The following is an 18402-nucleotide window of genomic DNA, read 5'->3' on the forward strand; positions in this document are numbered from 1 at the left end:
AATTATCCACCTTCATTGACATGCCATACTCATGTTGTTGTGCATGTTACAAATACTTTCTTGCCATTGCATTGCCATGTCTATAGTCCTATATACACATTGTTGATTGCTGATAACTTGCCAGTTGTCCCATGGCTGATCTATGTGCCTTTGTGTGCTTATGGAACCATAGCATTGTTAGTTCAGTGCAGTGTTGATGGATGAATCATGCACAGAGTTAGTCATGAAAGACATGTCTTATTTGTCATTACAGTGACATGTGTTAGCTAGTGAGGTAGTGTCACTTGCTAATGTTGCATGAATGGATATGCTTTGTGTTAGAAGCATCCCCTGCACTGTACTGATACATCCGTTAGTTTGGCTGTACTATCCTATGAATCTTCATCCTCCACACCCACAAGTGGATCTGGTCCACATTTGTCATATATCTTTGAGAATATTGTCAGTTGCCTTTTTTCCTGTGCTGCAGAATTCATAGAGATGTTGTGTTTAAATTGTTATGATGGTTTAGAGCTGTATGTCCCCAGCTAAAATGGAGCATCAGACACACATTGTATGTTGAAATACACTCATGTGTGAAAATTGACCTGATTGTGCTCCTGTGAAAACACACAGTTTTTGATTCTCAATGAGATAGCATACACAATTACAAGTTTGAATGCCCAACACATTATCCTATTCCCAATCTTTCTTTAGTTGTTGTCATATTAGGTGAGTGATCTGTGTCACAGAGTTGTTTTGTTAAAGTGACTTTACATGATTGTTCACCTTCTGAAGACACAAACCAAGCATTTAAGACATTGTTGTAGTGATATTTTATTTTACAAACTCACAAGGTGTAAACTTTGAGTGAAAGAAATGTTTGAAACAAGACATTGGCTTATTGTGATTGTGAAAAAATGGTGTAGAGGATGGCATCCCTCCTTGCTGTTTCAGCTGTAGAAGTTGTGGTGTGTCTTGCATTATCTTCTTCGTCCTGCCCATCCTCCGGATTGTCCTGCACCTCCTGGTCTTCTGGCAGTGGTGTGTTGCTCCGTACACAGATGTTCATCCCTGTGCCACATTGTAGTCTCTCTGGGCCTGTTTGTGGGACACTTTGATTGGGTCATCAGCCATGGTGATAATGCATAGCCTTGATCAGCTGAAACAGAAAATGGAGAGAAGTGATCATTAGTATTTTGCCCTGATGTGTTTGCAGAGTGGGCTTGTTTATTCTGTGTCCATTGTGCAGCTTTGTACTTTCTAGTTCATCATTTTGTGGTACATTCAAGTGACTGGCATCACTGACATTACATCGCCTATACTTCACAGCCTACACATCACTATGTATTATCTCCATAATGTAACTGTCAGGATATCTGTGTACCACAGAACACCTTTGGGTTTATTTGCAAGCCCCTTGCGCCACAGGTATGTCACTTTTACACATAACAAAAATGATGCACCAGTGGCACATGGGGCTTGTAAAGAAGCCCTCTTGACATTTGGCGCATTACTATGTACGTGCATCAGCAAGATCCATCATTTTGAGTCATTGTACTGAGGGTAGCTGGCACCGGAAGCACTTGGATGCTAAATGTTGTACTCATTGTGGGGTAGTTACATCCCCTTTGAAACCCAGGTGGGTCAGTGTTTGAGATGCAGTAGCACTGCTACCTGTTGCACTCGACTTACTGGGACATGTCAAGACAATGCACATGTGTATTTATGTTCTCGGGCATACGGTAACTTTGAATCTGCTTGAATGCATGTTGGGGGCAGGCCATGGACATTGCTGTGCGCATGCGATACAACACACATTTATTTGGCTACATTTGTGCATCTGATACACCTCATCATGGGAGGCGTAGGGATGCACAACATGGAGTGAGATTTACATTTCTCTTGTTTCTATGCTCTTTCTATGCATGCTACATTCTGACATGACTCAAAGTAAAGCTAATTCAACTTTTTTGACTGTTTGTGTGCAGCTAGGTTTCTCTTCATGCAGAAATACTTTCCTCCCCATGACGCAGGCATCCTTGCACCATTGTGCATGGGTGCCTGTGTTTGTGTATATCAGCTAATTTTGCACCAGCAGAGGAGATAGCGGAGTGATCTGCAATCTTGCTGTACATATAACACATGACTGTTTCAGAATGAATGCAGCAAATGCATATGTCTTGTGGCACATGCAGCATTGATTCATTGCAATTTTTGTCTGATGAGTTCTGTAAGATCTGTATTCCTAGAGTGGCTTAGTGCTGCAGTGCAGTTCCTATATTCCCAATAGGCTCTGCGGATTGGAATAATATATCCTATAGATGTGAAGTAGGACTTATGTCTACTAGGTCTCTATCAAATATATTAGACTTAATTGTGAGTGCCAGCTAGCTCAGAGGTCACTAGAAATGTTCGAGTTCACAAGAAGGGATTAGATTCTGACAACCGCATAAACAGGACAACTTTGTTTCCCCAAGATAAAACTGATCTTCAGAGTCGTGGAAACAATAGATAGATATTTTACTCAGTCATTCGTGCATGCTTCGTTTCACCAGAGGTGCAGAGAAATAGAGAGACGGGTGTTTTCAATAAAAGGTATTTATTGAACAGTCTTCTTTATCATGCAAAAGAAATGAACTGCTACAATCGTAATACTGGCTGTAAAGTATAATGCGTACAGCAGGAAGAGTATTATAAAATAATACTGTAAAAGCATGGTATGGTTTCTAAGCCATAAAATACATACATAACTAAATAAAGACTAAAATTACTAAACTGGTGCTACTAAAATACGCCCACCCCGATGTATTTAACCTAAGTCTAGTACAAGGGAAGAAGTAAGTGTGGTGAAGCATAAGTTTAGTATTCTTTTTGCCAAGAATCTATCCAAGATTTCTCTTAGGTCTAATCAGCTCCGTACCTTGGTTTAGAATGAAGGAGGTCTGTCTCAGGACTCAATTTCCCAACACCCCACAAGGGGAGCTTGGAAACACTGGAGCTGGATTTCTCAGAAAGAGAAACTACAGCATCTCTCTCAGTGCGTTTGCTGGAGGGTCGGCTTCCTTCGGCACTTGCTGTAGCGAGATGCGTCGTGCAAGTAGATAGTCGAACTGCTCCAAACCACTGTGTGTTTGCTTGGGCAAGTGTGGGCATATTTATACCTTGAAGGTGCCGAGTTTGACATAAAGCTGGACATAATAACGTCATCAAAGAGTCTCAGTTCTTTGAAAACTCAATGAGTTCTTGGACAAATCAATATTCAAGCAAGGAGAAGTTCCTAACTGCTGAAGCCGAGTTTTCCAAGAAATCGTTGTGGATTTTCGGAACTAGTGGAAGTAGCCATGCCGTATTTGGACTGCATGAGCTATTTCTAAATATGGTTATGATTTCTATGTCTATATAAGGACAAGGTGATTTATACCTATATAAGGGCATGAATCGGGAAAATTACACTTGAGTCCTAAAATGCTATACAACAGTGGTTTGTGGAGTATTTCAAGCCTACTCCCTTGTTGGGACTACTTACATGTTGTTCTTTGGCATTAGGTGTTTGTCTAAAGTAGGTGAACCAGTTACAATGTATGCACAATTCAATTTGCTATTTGTACGTTCTCACATAGTTGAGCTATATGATTGGTGACTTGAGGTGTGTGGCGTGTTTTCCTTTTGACTTACCAATGAGCAGTCCATTTTCATTGATGCCATTCTGGAACAGCTGCTAAATGACAGATTGACTGAAGATGTATGAGTCATGCATTCTGCGAGAAAACTTGCGGATGACATTGATGACCATGCCAAGATGGTCCACAATTGTCTGCCCCTTTATCGGGTATGTGTGCTTCCTGTTCATGTACATGTGTGCAGCATCTGCAGGAGGCACAAGTTGCACATGGGTGCAGTCAATTGCCCCCAACACATGTGGAAAACAAGCAATGGCATTGAAGCTTACTTGTTGGTGAGTAGTTCTGGTGCAGTGTTGGGAAAGTGTAGGTGCTGCGGCATCAAGCTGATGATGGTATCCAAGACAGTGGGGAGAAACCTTGAGAAGGATGCCTGGGAGACTCCAGCACTCTGGCAGTGGTTGGTTGGAAGCTACCTGAGGCCACCATGTGCAGCCCAGCAAGTAGCTTAGTATGTGGCGGGATGTTTGTGCTGCGCTATGATGGGGCCTGCAGCCTTGAGGCTGTCTGGTTAAGTAGGCATAGGATGGATGAACTTTTATACTATAATGGGCTATCACCTCCTCTGGCCGGAAGTGTATCAGGTTGATTTTTGGCAGTGGAGTCACTCTCTTCTGCAGCGCTGCCTCTTTGGTGGTGGTGGGGTTCAAGTTGCAAGAGTAGTACCTCCATGGCATCATTGAAATTGCCAATGAGGGTCTGGGATTGTCTTCCTTATGTACAGGTGTAGTTGCACCATTTTTAATAGCAGCTATTTTTAGGTCCTAAAAATTGCGGCTTTCTGGACTTAGCAGCAGTTTTGGGGGGTTCTCGCCATACACGAATTTCATTGTAAATATCGTGAAGTGTGGTTAGTGGCAGTTTTTTCATGGGGCCTTACGGTAGGGTAGTGTTATAGTTGTCAGAGCTCAAAAAGCAAAACAGTGCCATAATGTCAAAAATTTCATAAATAGAAAACAAATCATTACTAGTAAAAAAAGGTTTTTATAAAACAGAATCAGTTATAAAAATACATCATTATATACAATACACAATTGTTTACAAAAAATCAATACCATAAAAACACATTATTAAAATATTTTCAGGAGGACAATGAGTCAGAAAAAAACAGTTGTCGACGAAGCATTTCGTTTTTTTGCTTTCAAACACCTTCATCAGGACAGTTTTCTAGGTAACAAGAAACATACAATTAATAATGCTATATTCATAGACATTCTCCTACATTCATTGGCATAAAGTTTAAACAAACAATTCAACGTGGCATATTAACAATGTTACACTTTTTGAACAACATTTCTTCTTTTCATTTGTGCTCTCAAAGAATTTTTGGAAAACAACATAACTCTTACCCATGGACAAAATTGCCTTTAGGAGTGTTTTAGTGGGAGAAGGTATTTTCATTTCTGTTGAATAAAAAAAACCATAAGCTACCTTTTAAATGGTATTTTCTTGACAGTTTCTAGAGTTTGAGGTTGTTAGGTTTATTTTGTTCTTCATTTGGATGAGTTTATAATGTGTTGTTTATTTATGTATACTTACTTTTTTATATCTTTTTCATATTTGAGATAGTTTTTTTTCTGGCAGCATATCCATTTTCAGGTAAAAAGATAAAAGCGGAAGAGTGAATAATTTTTATTTTCTATATTACATTTGTAAGTTTCATAACAGTTATGTTGTTTTACTTTAAATATAAGTATTAGTTTCTTGGTTATGGAGTTGTTCAAATGTACATAATTCTTCTTTATTGGCTTGTTGAGAGAACCCAGCAGCAAAGTTTATTTGTCTTGCAGCATTTGTCAAGTATTTAGTTGTTTAAATTACTGTGCCTTATGCATTGTTTATTTAATCATTTGTTTGATTTTATTGGTTAAAATTTGTTATAGTTTTATTTTATCAGTTGGGTTAGTATAGGTAGAATTTTATTTTTTCAGTGTGTTCTAATTTCGGGTTTACTATTTATGTATAATGTATAGTTAGATATTTTTGGTCATAAATGTATTTATATATATGAGTATATATACATATTTGCATACATACACTACCCCCCAAAAGTTGACAACTACAAACATTCAAACACTACCCTAAATATTAGGAAATATCTACATATATGTCCATACTCCTGCACAAACCCTATGCAAACATTGACACCCAGCCAATGTAGGTACACAAAGCCACACAACTTCTCAATAGAGATACCTACTCTAAGAACTAGATGGTATCATTTTCATACTAACAGAACTGTACTCACATATATCAAATAACAGCAAAAGATATGTTTTGACACACGAATATCACAAACAAAATGCAAATTGTTTGATTCAGCCTCCAGAGTATGAAAACAAAGGCCAATGGCAGGTCCAAATGTCCATGTTGTGGGCCAGCAAAGTGTGGCCCACCCAGACCTGCCTTCAGTAATGCTGCTGTGGGATACCTCCCCTGGAAGTGGATACTAGGGGCATGCCAGGCACAACAAAGAAAAACTAGGGGGGACTGGGTTCGTCTTTGAGAGGGATGGTCCTTGAGAGGGCCGGGCTCAGGATTCGAGGGTGATCTGAGTCAGTGGGAGGTAAAGTTGTAGGCGGGGAGGGGCGGGACTTCACCATTTTTGGTATTTTATATCCCTGGAGGGTGGTGAAGGGAATAGGGGGGGACCTTGTTGCCTTTTAATTTCTTTCCCGTGGAGGTACTGGGGTAGGATGGGGAAAAGATCTTCTGAGTTTAGGAGGGGGTTGGGCAGTGGCAAGAGTGGGTGGTGTCCTTTTCCTGAGTAGTCTAGGTGTTTTGGGGTGGATTTGGAAGTGTATGGCAGGGGTACAAGCATCTGTGTAAGTTTGGGAAGAGAGAAGGGCAAGGGCAATGAGGTAGACTTTCTGGGACGATTGGGAACGAGGAGAGGCAATGGTAGAGGTTGTGAAAGCAGAGGGTAGTGATGTATGCAGCATGTCTGTGGGTGCTGGTGTGGTGTCTGTTGTGGCTGTGTCTGATGGTGTTGTGTCTGTCTGCAGGTCAGTGGATGTGGAATGCAGGGTGTATTGTGTCTGCTGAGTGCTAGAACGTCTGTTTTTTGCCCTATGTATATGTGTCTGTGTGCTGCATGTGGATGTTGCTGTGTATGCGTGATAAAGTTTGCATGTGCTTTGATCAGGTATGGGAAAAGGGACTGTGGATGAGGAAGAGGCAGGAGGGGCCTGGAAAGCTGATTTGGGATAATGTTGCCGTCAGTGTGGAGGCTAGAGCATGACTGTATCTCTTTAGGGAAGACATGTCAAAGTGAATGCCCTTCAGGAAAAATACCATCTGAGTCTGCTGATTGGTATGGACCTGGAAGACATTCAGCACTGCTGCCTGACCCACAGAGATCTATCTCAGGAGGTCAATGGCCTCCACAATCAGAACAGCAGAAGAAACATAAAGAGGCAGGGGGTGAGGTGCTTGGTGTGAAGGAGACTCCTCCCCTCTTAGGGTAGCAGCCACGAGCAGCAGGTTTGAGAGCAGCTGTGAGGGTGGTGATGGTAGGTGGGTGGGCTCAGATGTAGTGGACACGTCCAGGGGGAGGGTGATGTCTGTCAGGTCCTCAGTGGCGCTCCCATCACCCTCTGTGCCATTGGTTCCCTCTTCTTCACTGGCTGCACGGGAACCACTGTGGCTAGCTGCTTCACCAACAGTTGTGGCACGTTGTTCCTTGCTGCCCTGGTCTGATACTGAAAAACAGATTAGAAAATAAAATTAGTTGAGATGTACATGGTACATAGGTGTAATAACAACTCTGTCCACATTGGCTAACGTCATAATGTCTACTTGGATGACAGCATTAGGTTATATAGAGTCAATAGCACATTAGTGAAAGCTTCAAGAAATGTGTGTACTCTCACACAATGGTGTCAGGAACATAGATTGATGCAACATCATGTTCATCCTTCTCAGCATCTTAACAACATCTATGCACAAACTGATGTTATGTCTCTCACTCCTGATGCCCTCATAGTATACCACCTTTACCTCATGTGATCTAAGGGAGAATAGACATTCCACTAACAAATGGAAGAACACTGCAGCCTTGACATACAGCATATAGTGAACTTGCCCTAATCCAGAGCTTGTGAAACAGCAGGTCCCTTGCTTCAGTTCACATAGTTTGATAATCAACATCAAGTTTTAGGAGTCATGGAATAGGCTATTTCACACGGATCACATTACCGTTGCACATCTGTCGATTAGCAGATGAAGCAGTTCTAAGTATAACATTGGTAACTCATATAGAAGTTACAAATGGAATGTAGGCATACCAAGGCATAAAGTGATGTCTACAAGTATTGTGTCATGTCAGAACAGTGCAATAATCAAATTTACTGTAGGCAGATTGCAACATATTTATCAGTGCTCCATGTAAAATCAGCTATTCACACTGTCAAACACAATGACCTAATATTACTTACGGGTCATGTGGCTTACTATACCACCAGGCCAGGTAGAATCATTGTTTGGCCACAATCTTAGTGCACAACATTTTACTTGATACCTTTTGACAACACTGATCCTTATTGTGGTAAATAAATAAATAATACCCTATTTTTGACTAGACATATATCATAACAGATAGCTCAATAAATAAGAGTCAGGATTCGAGGTAGTAGGAGTTTTGCAGGTTTAATACAGCATAAGGACAGGAACAGGACAACCTGCACGGGAATAGGATGGCAGCTGCCGGGGGCCAGGATCTGGGATGAGCGCGCCAACTTTTGATAACAATACACGAGCATATATACATAGCGCAAACACATAGCATTACATTGCAGTAGGCGTAGCAGTGGGTGGAACAGAAGGCATGACGCGTAGCAGTCGCGAAAGATAACAGTAAAAGTAGGTGTAACTGGGCGTATACATAGACATGTGGTGCAGACGTAACAGAATATGTCATGAATGGGCGGAAACATAGGAGGGGGCTACCTAAGGAGCCGGGACCTCTAACCTGATGGTGCGCGCAAACTGGCAATGACGTGTTACGAGGAGAAGCTGGGGGCTATGAACTCTGTGCTAGGAGCAGAGATTAAAGTCTGGAGGGTCGGAGCGACATGTACCTAAACCCTATCTAGTATCTGATGTTTAGGGAACATGTTGATATAAACTAGAAGTCAGGAGGGGAAAGGCTAACTTGATTCTAAGACTGGACCATGCATTATTCTACATGTAGTGCGTGATGAAGAATATTAAATGACCATTAAATACAGTATTTCTCTAACGTAGAGCCCTGAAGGCTAGACAATGACGGAAACTATTGATGCAGTTCAGTAGCTTAGGAATGCAGAGAAGGAGGACTGAACTGATAACTGGAACTATAACATACATTTGGCAGACTCAGAGGCAGAGCCAAGCTGCACCGGGCACTGCGAGGCAGGAAGTAAGTGAAAGGTCGAGGATACAGGTGGGGGCTGTATCGCTCCTTAGCGAGGCTTCAGGAGACAGGAGCTGAATCTGATGTCCAGGCCCTGTTGAGGCCTAGAAACGGGGACTTTATAATGAAATAACGTGCACACTGAGAAACGTGGCAACGTAGCTTTACATAGGCCTGGTATTCGTAGTATTCACGAGGACTGGAAACTGGCATACTAGAGGTGGACACAACTATAATTGTGTCATTAATCAGACATGGGAAATGCATATGCATATTGGTCATGCACACATAACATATGATGGATGACACGTAGGGACACAGAACATGGCAAAATTTACTTTTCCACATTCCCTCCTTGTCACTACGTTTCCATCAGGAAACATCAATATTCATGATACCATCTATCATTTCATATAGTATCATTTGTTCATCTCGAATTGTCTTGGAACGAGATTTAGAACGGGGCTTGGGACTAGGAATACAAGAGGTAGCACACATGCCGCAAATCGCAGGGCCACATTGTATACAGAGGCAGCAGCTGAATATGATTGCTACTGCGATACCTAGAAAGGACAGGACTTTCCATCCCCAGGCGGAAATTATATTCCAGAACCAACCGGACCATGTCCAGGTGCCTGGATTCTGGTGTAACAGATGGGCAATTTTATGAAGTCTGGTTATAGCTGAATAAACAGACGGCGCGTTATTTGGAATGAAAATGCAGCAACTAGATCCGATGAGTCTACAGGCCCCGCCCCTATCGGCCAGTATGACGTCAAGGACGAGACGATTCTGGAGCACAACAATTCTCATAAAGGATTGCTCTTCGGTTAAGTTACCTAGAGCGGAGGCAGTCTCATCTACTACTGCTTCAAGGGTTCTTGTTAACCTACGGATTAGCTTACTATTTACAACTGTACCTAAATAAGGGAACACACCTTTATCAATATCAATGAATTGTTCTGCAGCAGTTTCAGTATAATCGACAATCGGGAGATTTCTCTTGTGTCTAGTATGTACTAGGAAGGAATTCCTATGGTAGTCAGGTGGGGCTAGAAAAACAGGTGGCAGTAGGAAGGCAATATAACAGGTTCCCTCCCAATCGAGGGGCAGACGAACATATGCAGTTTGACCACAAACAAAATAAGAATGACGTGAAGCTTTAAAAATAGATTTCCCACTGTCACTATACTTGATAATAGTAGTACAATCACTATGTCCTACATGTACGGAACCCTTATTTCGGACACATAGTTCGCCTTTGACTGGTAGTACTGAAATAGCAGGTGAGTCTGGAGTAGTATCAGACTGAACATTCAGGACCATAAAATTCGACGAATAGTTACCTAAATTATACACTTCATTTTCTAGATCTAAACCTGTTCTGTGGGGGAGACCTTGCTTGTCTGGGAAACATGTGCTGTTAAGAAAAGACATATCTGTTGAGGATGACGTTAACGTGGACCATGCTCCACACGAACCATTATGTGAGAATGGATAAGGAAAAAGTGGCAGAACTCCATTCGGGGTCTGGAAAGGGGGGAGTCGACCACACACCCAACAATTAGTGGCATTGCTGGTCTGGTGTGAGTAATGTAACATGCGGATAAATGAGTTATTACGCATAGCGAGGCGATATGAATATTCGTGAGGAGGCAGATCACTAAACGTGTGCTCTGCTGTAACATTAGAATGCTTATTTACATGAGGAACTGGGAAATATAGGAAAAAGGCATAACTGGTGCAGGAAATCATAATGCTGATGAATAATATGAAACTTAGAAAAACGATACATTGAATTGAGTTTTTACTAACTCTCTCACTATGGGGGTCTATTTTATACATGTCAGAAACAGTCTAACCGTTTCACCTAGGGGAGGACTTATACAATCAAACTGACTGACTTATTTTACTAGACCGGAGTTTTTGCTTATACTCCTGCTGCGGAGTTTTCTCTAACAGGGGAGGGGTTGTATCAATGTCATTTGCGGGACAGTCCTTAGGAACAATGTTTTGACAAGTCTTGATATCCTGGAAAATGTTTTTAAAGACGGGTTTCAGTCCTTTTAAAAGTTTAACGTGAGAAAGGTGTATCCATCCTTTTCGGCCTTCCAACTTCACGGCTGTACGGGTGGTGAGGAGGACCTGACGGGGCTCTTTCCATCGAGGCTCCAGCGGACTTGATCTGTCAAAGTTACGGACCATCACCATGGAACCTGGAACGATTTCATGCGGTGCCACCTCGGTATTGTCTGGAAATGCGGCAGCAACCTGTGAACGACATGAGTTGAGGGCAGACATCAAGGAAGCTAGGTAATCTGTCAGCATATTACATGAAACATCAGTAATACTTCGGGGTCTAGGAGTACCCCACATGTTAGGGGGGCGGTCGAATACGACCTCATACGGGGACAGACCTGATCTGGAATGTGCGACCATGCGCATATAAAACAAAGCGACTGGCAGAGCTACTAGCCAGTCCACACCCTTATCTTTACATATTTTTGCAATTCGAATTTTCAGAGTCTGATTATGTCTCTCGACTAGACCGGCTGCTTCGGGATGGCGTACACAATGGAACTTCCACTGGTACCCTAACAACAGGGAAACGTGCTTCATCAACTCAGATGAGAATGGCTGACCGTTATCAGAATATACGACTCTAGGGAGTCCATATCGAGGGAAGAACTCACGAACCAACTGCTTGGCAGTGGTCGCGGCTGTGTAATCTGGGACTGGATATGCTTCTGTCCATCTGGACAAAGCGCATACAACTACAAGGACATACTTGAAACCTCGACATCGCTCCATCTGAATATAATCCATCTGGAGGACTTCAAAGGGGTGGTCAGGAGGCTGGAAACCACCTTGTTCCACCGGGACACTTTTACCTGGATTAAACTGACAACATATCATACAGGTACGGACTTTCTGCTTGGCTGCAGCTCGTAAATGTTTGTTGAACCAAATGTTCTGGATACTGTCTAACATAGCTTTTTCTCCTAAATGTGCTGGACTATGTGCGGTATTAATGATGACTTGAACCATAGAGTCGGGGAGAAACCATGTGGCTCTACCCTTCGTTAACCATCCTTGATCTGTCTGGACCCCTCCTTGTTCGGACCATTTCTTGATTTCTTCAGGAGTAGCATGTAACTGGATATCTATGACATCTTCAGTAGGGTCCTTAACTGTCATACATGTAATCGGATCTGGAGTGTGTGTCAGGTTAACTGGAATGTCTAGAGTCTGTGCTGTAAGCTTGGCTGTGCGATCTGCTAGATCATTACCTTGAGAAATAATGTCAGTGACTTTCGTATGTGCTTTGCATTTCATGATAGCAATGGATGTCGGTAAATGTATGGCATCTAACAGGGCTTGAATAAGGAGACCATGCTGAATCTTGGTTCCATGAGAAGTCATGAAACCTCTCTCCTGCCAGAGCACTCCAAAGTCGTGTACGACTCCAAATGCGTAACGTGAATCTGTGTAAATATTAACTTTCAGGTTCTTGGCGTGTATGCAGGCTTGTGTCAGAGCAACTAGCTCTGCTGCTTGAGCGGACAGAGTGTCAATACGGTGTGTTTCAATAACTTCGGTGTCAGTAGTTACTGCATACGCGGCGACTAATTCTCCTGTACTAGTTCTCATACATGAACCATCCACATAAAGTGTCAGGTCAGGATCTGGTAACGGAATGTCTGTCAGGTCTTGTCTTGGCTTTGTCGTAATGTTAACTACTTCCGCACAGTCGTGTGTGGCAGAATTTGAACTAACTGATGGTAACAGTGTAGCAGGATTCAGGACGTTGCAGCGTCTAATTACTATGTGTGGCTGGAACAGTGTCAATTCATAACCTGTTAAACGTGCAATTGTCAAGTGCTGAGTTTGTGTTCGGTTTAAAAGAACTTCCACGGAGTGTGGGACTTGTACTGTCAAGGCATGTCCTAAAACTATGGAATCACTTTGTCTGATAGCTAGTGCTGTGGCTGCAACTGACTTGAGGCACGCAGGCAACGCCTGGGCGACTGGATCTAGTGTGCTCGAAAAATAAGCACAGGGCTTGTATTGTCCTGCTTGATCTTGTGTGAGAACAGATAATGCTGTACCTTCGCGTTCAGTGACAAAAAGTGTAAAAGGCTTACTGTAGTTCGGTGTAGCTAGAACTGGAGCTTGGCATAGGGCTTTCTTTAACTCGTTGAAACCAAGTGTATGTTCGGATGTCCAAGGGAGAACAGTCGATACGGCTGCCTCCTGTGTCGTTAACTGTATCAGTGGCTTGGCTAGAAATGCATACTGAGGAATCCATTGTCTGCAGTAAGAAGTGAGGCCGATAAAGGCACGTACCTCCTTCTGGGTCTTGGGCTGGGGAAGACTCGCTATTAACTGGATACGGTCTGGTGTCAACTGCCTACCCCTCTTGGACAGTAAGTGTCCTAAGTATACCACTTGCTGGACACAGAATTGAAGCTTCGAAGGTGACACCTTGTGCCCCATCTCGGCTAGGAAATACAGAACCGTGAGTGACGCTCGCTCGCAGTCACGTTCAGAACGGGCTGTGATCAGTAGATCATCGACATACTGGAGCAGGGCAGTGTCAGTTGGCATGTGAATGTTGTCTAGTTGTCTCTTGAGTGCTTGACTGTAAATACTAGGGCTTTCTGTGAAACCTTGAGGAGCTCGTGTGAACATATAGCTCCTTCCATTTAAACAAAATCCGAAAAGAAACTGGCTGTCTGGATGAATAGGAACACTAAAAAATGCATTCTTGAGGTCTATTACTGTGAAGAACGTGGCTTCGGAATCAATGGCTGTCAATAGGGAAGAGATGTCTGGGACAACTGGGTACTGAGGAATAATACATTTGTTAAGTTCTCGTAAATCAATCACTAATCGATATACTGGGGGTGCATTTGGATCGGTACGTTTCATGACTGGAATGATCGGAGAGTTACATACATTGGAGTCAGTTTCTACAACTACTCCTTGAGCGATGAGCTCGTCTATAATTTTGGATAAGGCTGCTACAGCCTCGGGTGGCAATCTGTACTGTCTGATTCGTGGTAACACTACACCTGGTTTGAGAGTCACACGATGGGGTGTGATTTGCATGTAACCTACATCAGTTGGACCTTGCGCCCATAAATGCTGCGGGACATTAGACAGTCTGGAATCAAAATCTCGTAATACATAGTGACCCTTAAAGTCACGTAGGAACAGACGTATTCCCTCTGGGGAACAGCATATAACTGCACCTAACTCTTTCAGTGTTTTAATGCCTAATAGGTTTTCTGGACATGACTTAGTAAGTAACAGATCAGTAGTGCGGGACAATGGACCTACTTCTAGAGTGACTGGCTTTGAAATCTCATTAACGATAGGCTTTCCTGAAAATCCAAGGGAAACATTTCTTGAGCCTGAGAGCGGAGCCCCTGGAACTTCGGCATGACTAATTGTGGTCCTACTTGCCCCTGTATCAATCAAAAACTTTCTGTCTTTCCCTAATACTTGACTGTGAACATAGGGACCTTCTTGATCTACAGGTATCTCGATGAGAGGCAAGCCTACCTCCCTCTCTAGGCTGTTTCATGAATATGGCTGGTACTCTGGATACTCAGACTGTGCATACTGGTACATCTGCGATGTAACGTGCTGTGTTGCAGCGATAGGCTGCGGTGCTGTAACTGTCTGTGGTGCATTCTGTGGCTGAGGAATCTGTGAAACTTGTTCTTGTCTAGGCGGACGTGGTCTTTCTTTAGTCTTACCAGTAGCTATGTTGTGTTTCAGAACTGCACACTCGTTTATAAAATGACCTGGCTGTTTACAATAATTGCAGTTCCCTTTAACGGGAGCTGCAGGATGACTGGCTTGATTCGGACCCCTCTTCTGACTGTCTTGAGGAACAGATTGTGCAACTAGTACTTTCATTTTCGTGTCTTTCATACGTTTTCTCTCGTGTTCTTGCTCTTCCCTGATTCTATTCTGGTGGTACTGGAGCATCTGGAGCATCTGGGACGGAGTATTTGCTTGCCAGGTGCTTTCGACTTTCAGAACTCGGTTTTTAATTGGTGGACTTGAATTCTCGACTAATTTAGTAACAAAAAGGTGAGGGTATGACTCACTACTTGTCTTGAGACCACTGTTGATACTGAAACATTTTTCAAATCTAGAATAAAAATCACTAATATCTTCATCTTGTTTCTGTTTACAGGCTGAGATTGCATCCCAGTCTTCTTTTCTCGTTGTTAATAATCTGGGTAAAACTTGTATCAATAATTCTGGTAATTCTTTACATTTCTCTCCAAGACCAGTACCTGGTACACGTATCTTATCTTCTGCTTCTAGGACTGCCCAATCTATCTTTTTCTCTCCCACCTCCCATTCTTTTTCTTTTAGCTTTTCATACACCCCTGCGGGCAACAGGACCTTTAACATTTTAATGATATCTGGGTAAGTGTATTCTCCCATACGGAGCATGTCTTTTAATTCTCGATGGAACCCTGCTGGATCTTTGTCATGACAGGGAATTAATTTCTTCATTTCAAGGAGTTCCATCTTTGTGATTGGAGTGTATACAAACACTCGTTGCATTTCGCCACCCGTTCCTTTAACTGGGTGGACTTCTCGTAACGGATTCTGTCTGTCTATGTAGAATGATTTACTTTCTGGGGGTGAGACATGAACAAAATGCGGGTTCAAGAATGTTCTATATTTGTGACGCTGTTCTAAAATGACACTAATTAAATCGGTACCTAGACCTCTCCATCTATACTGGAGTAACTCGTTCAGGACATCATGTAACGGGCCTGGATCAGAGTGCTGACCCTCATACAGAGTAATGAGGTACTGAATCATATACATACCCACCAGTCGCTGCTCGGCTGGGGGCAATTTCAGAAACATTTGTGCCACTATTTCGTCTGGAAAAGTGGTAGAATCAGTAATCCATCGGACTGCTGATCGCACTAATTCCTGTTCATGCATAGTACTTAACTCACTATAACCGATTCGTGATTTCAGAATGTTATCGGTAGCTTGAAATACTTGTTCTAGGGAACCTTGTTCTGGTGCTGAATGATGGAAAGTAGACTTGGGTTCTAGACGTAAATGGCGATCTGGAAATCTAGGTTTCCCTACATACGCTATTCTGGCGGTATTCTCATCGTCTTCCTCTTCAGGATCAGAGGTACTTTCTTTCTCGCTTACTTGTGCTGCTTTACGCTGTTCGTGTATCTTTATTATCTCTCTACGGATTTTCTTGTACATACTTTCCATGGCACTAATGGTATTGTGCTTTCCTTCGGCTATATTATCACTCCACTTTGTCAGAGTTTTCATTTCTTCTGGATCTTTAGACGGGTAATCTTGTTCTCTTATTAGACAGTTAATTAAGAACTTTAATATCATGCGCTGAATCTCGGCTTTCCTTTGAGACATGGCATTACTAATACTTTCTGGATCATCCCCTGTACGGATGAAACGATATATTCTGTCTAGATCTTCTTTCATATTCGGCAAGGTGACTAGATACTCGGTCACCCTCCTTATGCGTACGGAATATAAAACCATATTAAATTCGCCTGGAACTGGGTCATAGACACATTCGCCAAGGGTTTGCCTGATTTCTGCAACAGACTTAGTACTTTTAGGAGTACGCTGTGATGCTTGAGCATGTAATTCGAGTGCTGATAAACGCTTGTATGGCGGCGGGGTTTGAGGAAGACCTCCCCCTGCGGCCCCTAAACTAGAATCATCAACTGATGCTTTTCGTCCTGGCAGGGTCGGTAATTGTAACGTGGGCTGGACTTGTATGGCGGGCTGACCCGGGGGGGCTGTTAAGGGCACCCCGGTGTCTGGAGGAGCAGGGATTACCTGATTTACAGGGACTGGCGGAGCGTGAACAGGATTTGCATATTCGGGGACTGTGTCGTCCAGATAGGACGAAATAAAAATATCAGCTGCGGTCGGTTTGTGACGTAGCTTGGTCGGAACTAATGGTGGCGGGAAATTACTGGATGCCTCTGGGGTCGCTTTTGGCAAGCCCTCAGCAAGAAGAGGATACATACCCTTATTAAGGGCATGCCTCTGTCTGTCTGATTGCTCAGTTCTAACTCGTTCACCTATCTCGATTAATTCTCTTTCTTGGGCTCGTTCTTGGGATTCTCTACTTAGTTCTGACTTTCTGATTTCTTTTTCGGTTCTTTTATGAGCTTCTTTGCGCCATAACTCTTTCTGTGACTGTCTGGCTTTCTTTTTCCATAATGCTTCTTCTACTCGCATGATGCATTCGGCATCCCATGTACCCGATACGGGCCATCTATACTTTTCTTCTAACTGTTTGGTATAATCTACCCATAAATCTAGATACAATATGGCGCTTATGCCATGTTTCTGATACATAAAGTGACCTGGACTGTCCCTAGGCGGAACAGGAACTGCTTCTTCTAACAAACCCTTTCTAGTTTTTAACTGACGTAATCTCGAAAAGAGAGACATTGTAAACTTGAATCGGAACACAATACAATAGACGAGGAACAATAACAATTGGGAAAACAATTCAGGCATACCACGACATTGGAAATACATTGAACAACATCATAACATTACAGTTCAGACAGAAATATTACCTGGAATACTGAGAACAGAAACACAAGAATTTCTCGAGAACGGAACAGACTAAAGTTACTGGATGCACTGCTGAAACAGTACGGAACATACCGGTCCCATAAAGGGACGCATCAAGACCCGTATCCACCTAGGTGAACACTTCGTTTGTGGGCCTGGGTACCACCAACCCACGGACCAGAGTCAATTTAGATTGACCCTGTCTAGATACTACCCCAGTAATGGTACTCACCGGGCAGCAAGAACAGAAAACTTCGGACTGGACTGGACTGCTACGACGACGAACTTCGGACTTCGGTTACGGGTGGGCCTCCGGATACCTCGGACCTTGGACTCTTGGCTTGGGCTCTGGTCGGGACTCGCCGCGTTCCTCCACCGTCTCGTTTGGATGCTGGACCGCCTCCTCCGTCTCCTCCGTGGGCCTGAGGGATACTTGAAGCAGAAATATCTGCACGTGGCCGGTATGGTTCCGTCACGGCTGCAGAGGGTCAGGGGGTCGGCGTGGCTTCACCGACGCGTGGGGAAAGGGCAAGTCCCTGTTCGGGCGCCATTATGTGGTAAATAAATAAATAATACCCTATTTTTGACTAGACATATATCATAACAGATAGCTCAATAAATAAGAGTCAGGATTCGAGGTAGTAGGAGTTTTGCAGGTTTAATACAGCATAAGGACAGGAACAGGACAACCTGCACGGGAATAGGATGGCAGCTGCCGGGGGC

The 18402-nt window shown here is 43.1% G+C and overlaps 1 long non-coding RNA gene across 2 annotated transcripts in view; it reads right to left on the reverse strand.

Annotated features, from left to right (window-relative positions):
• Window positions 1–798: 798 nt before the first annotated feature.
• The window catches only part of LOC144828687 (uncharacterized), a 58370-nt gene continuing 40766 nt past the window's right edge, over window positions 799–18402 (reverse strand). For both annotated transcript variants that reach the window (XR_013610514.1, XR_013610515.1), the window contains one exon: window positions 799–1141. This is a non-coding gene — a long non-coding RNA (uncharacterized LOC144828687). The remainder of the gene's footprint in view (window positions 1142–18402) is intronic.

This window comes from Lissotriton helveticus, chromosome 1_1 (assembly GCF_964261635.1).
Source record: "Lissotriton helveticus chromosome 1_1, aLisHel1.1, whole genome shotgun sequence".
Taxonomy (NCBI): Eukaryota; Metazoa; Chordata; class Amphibia; order Caudata; family Salamandridae; genus Lissotriton; species Lissotriton helveticus.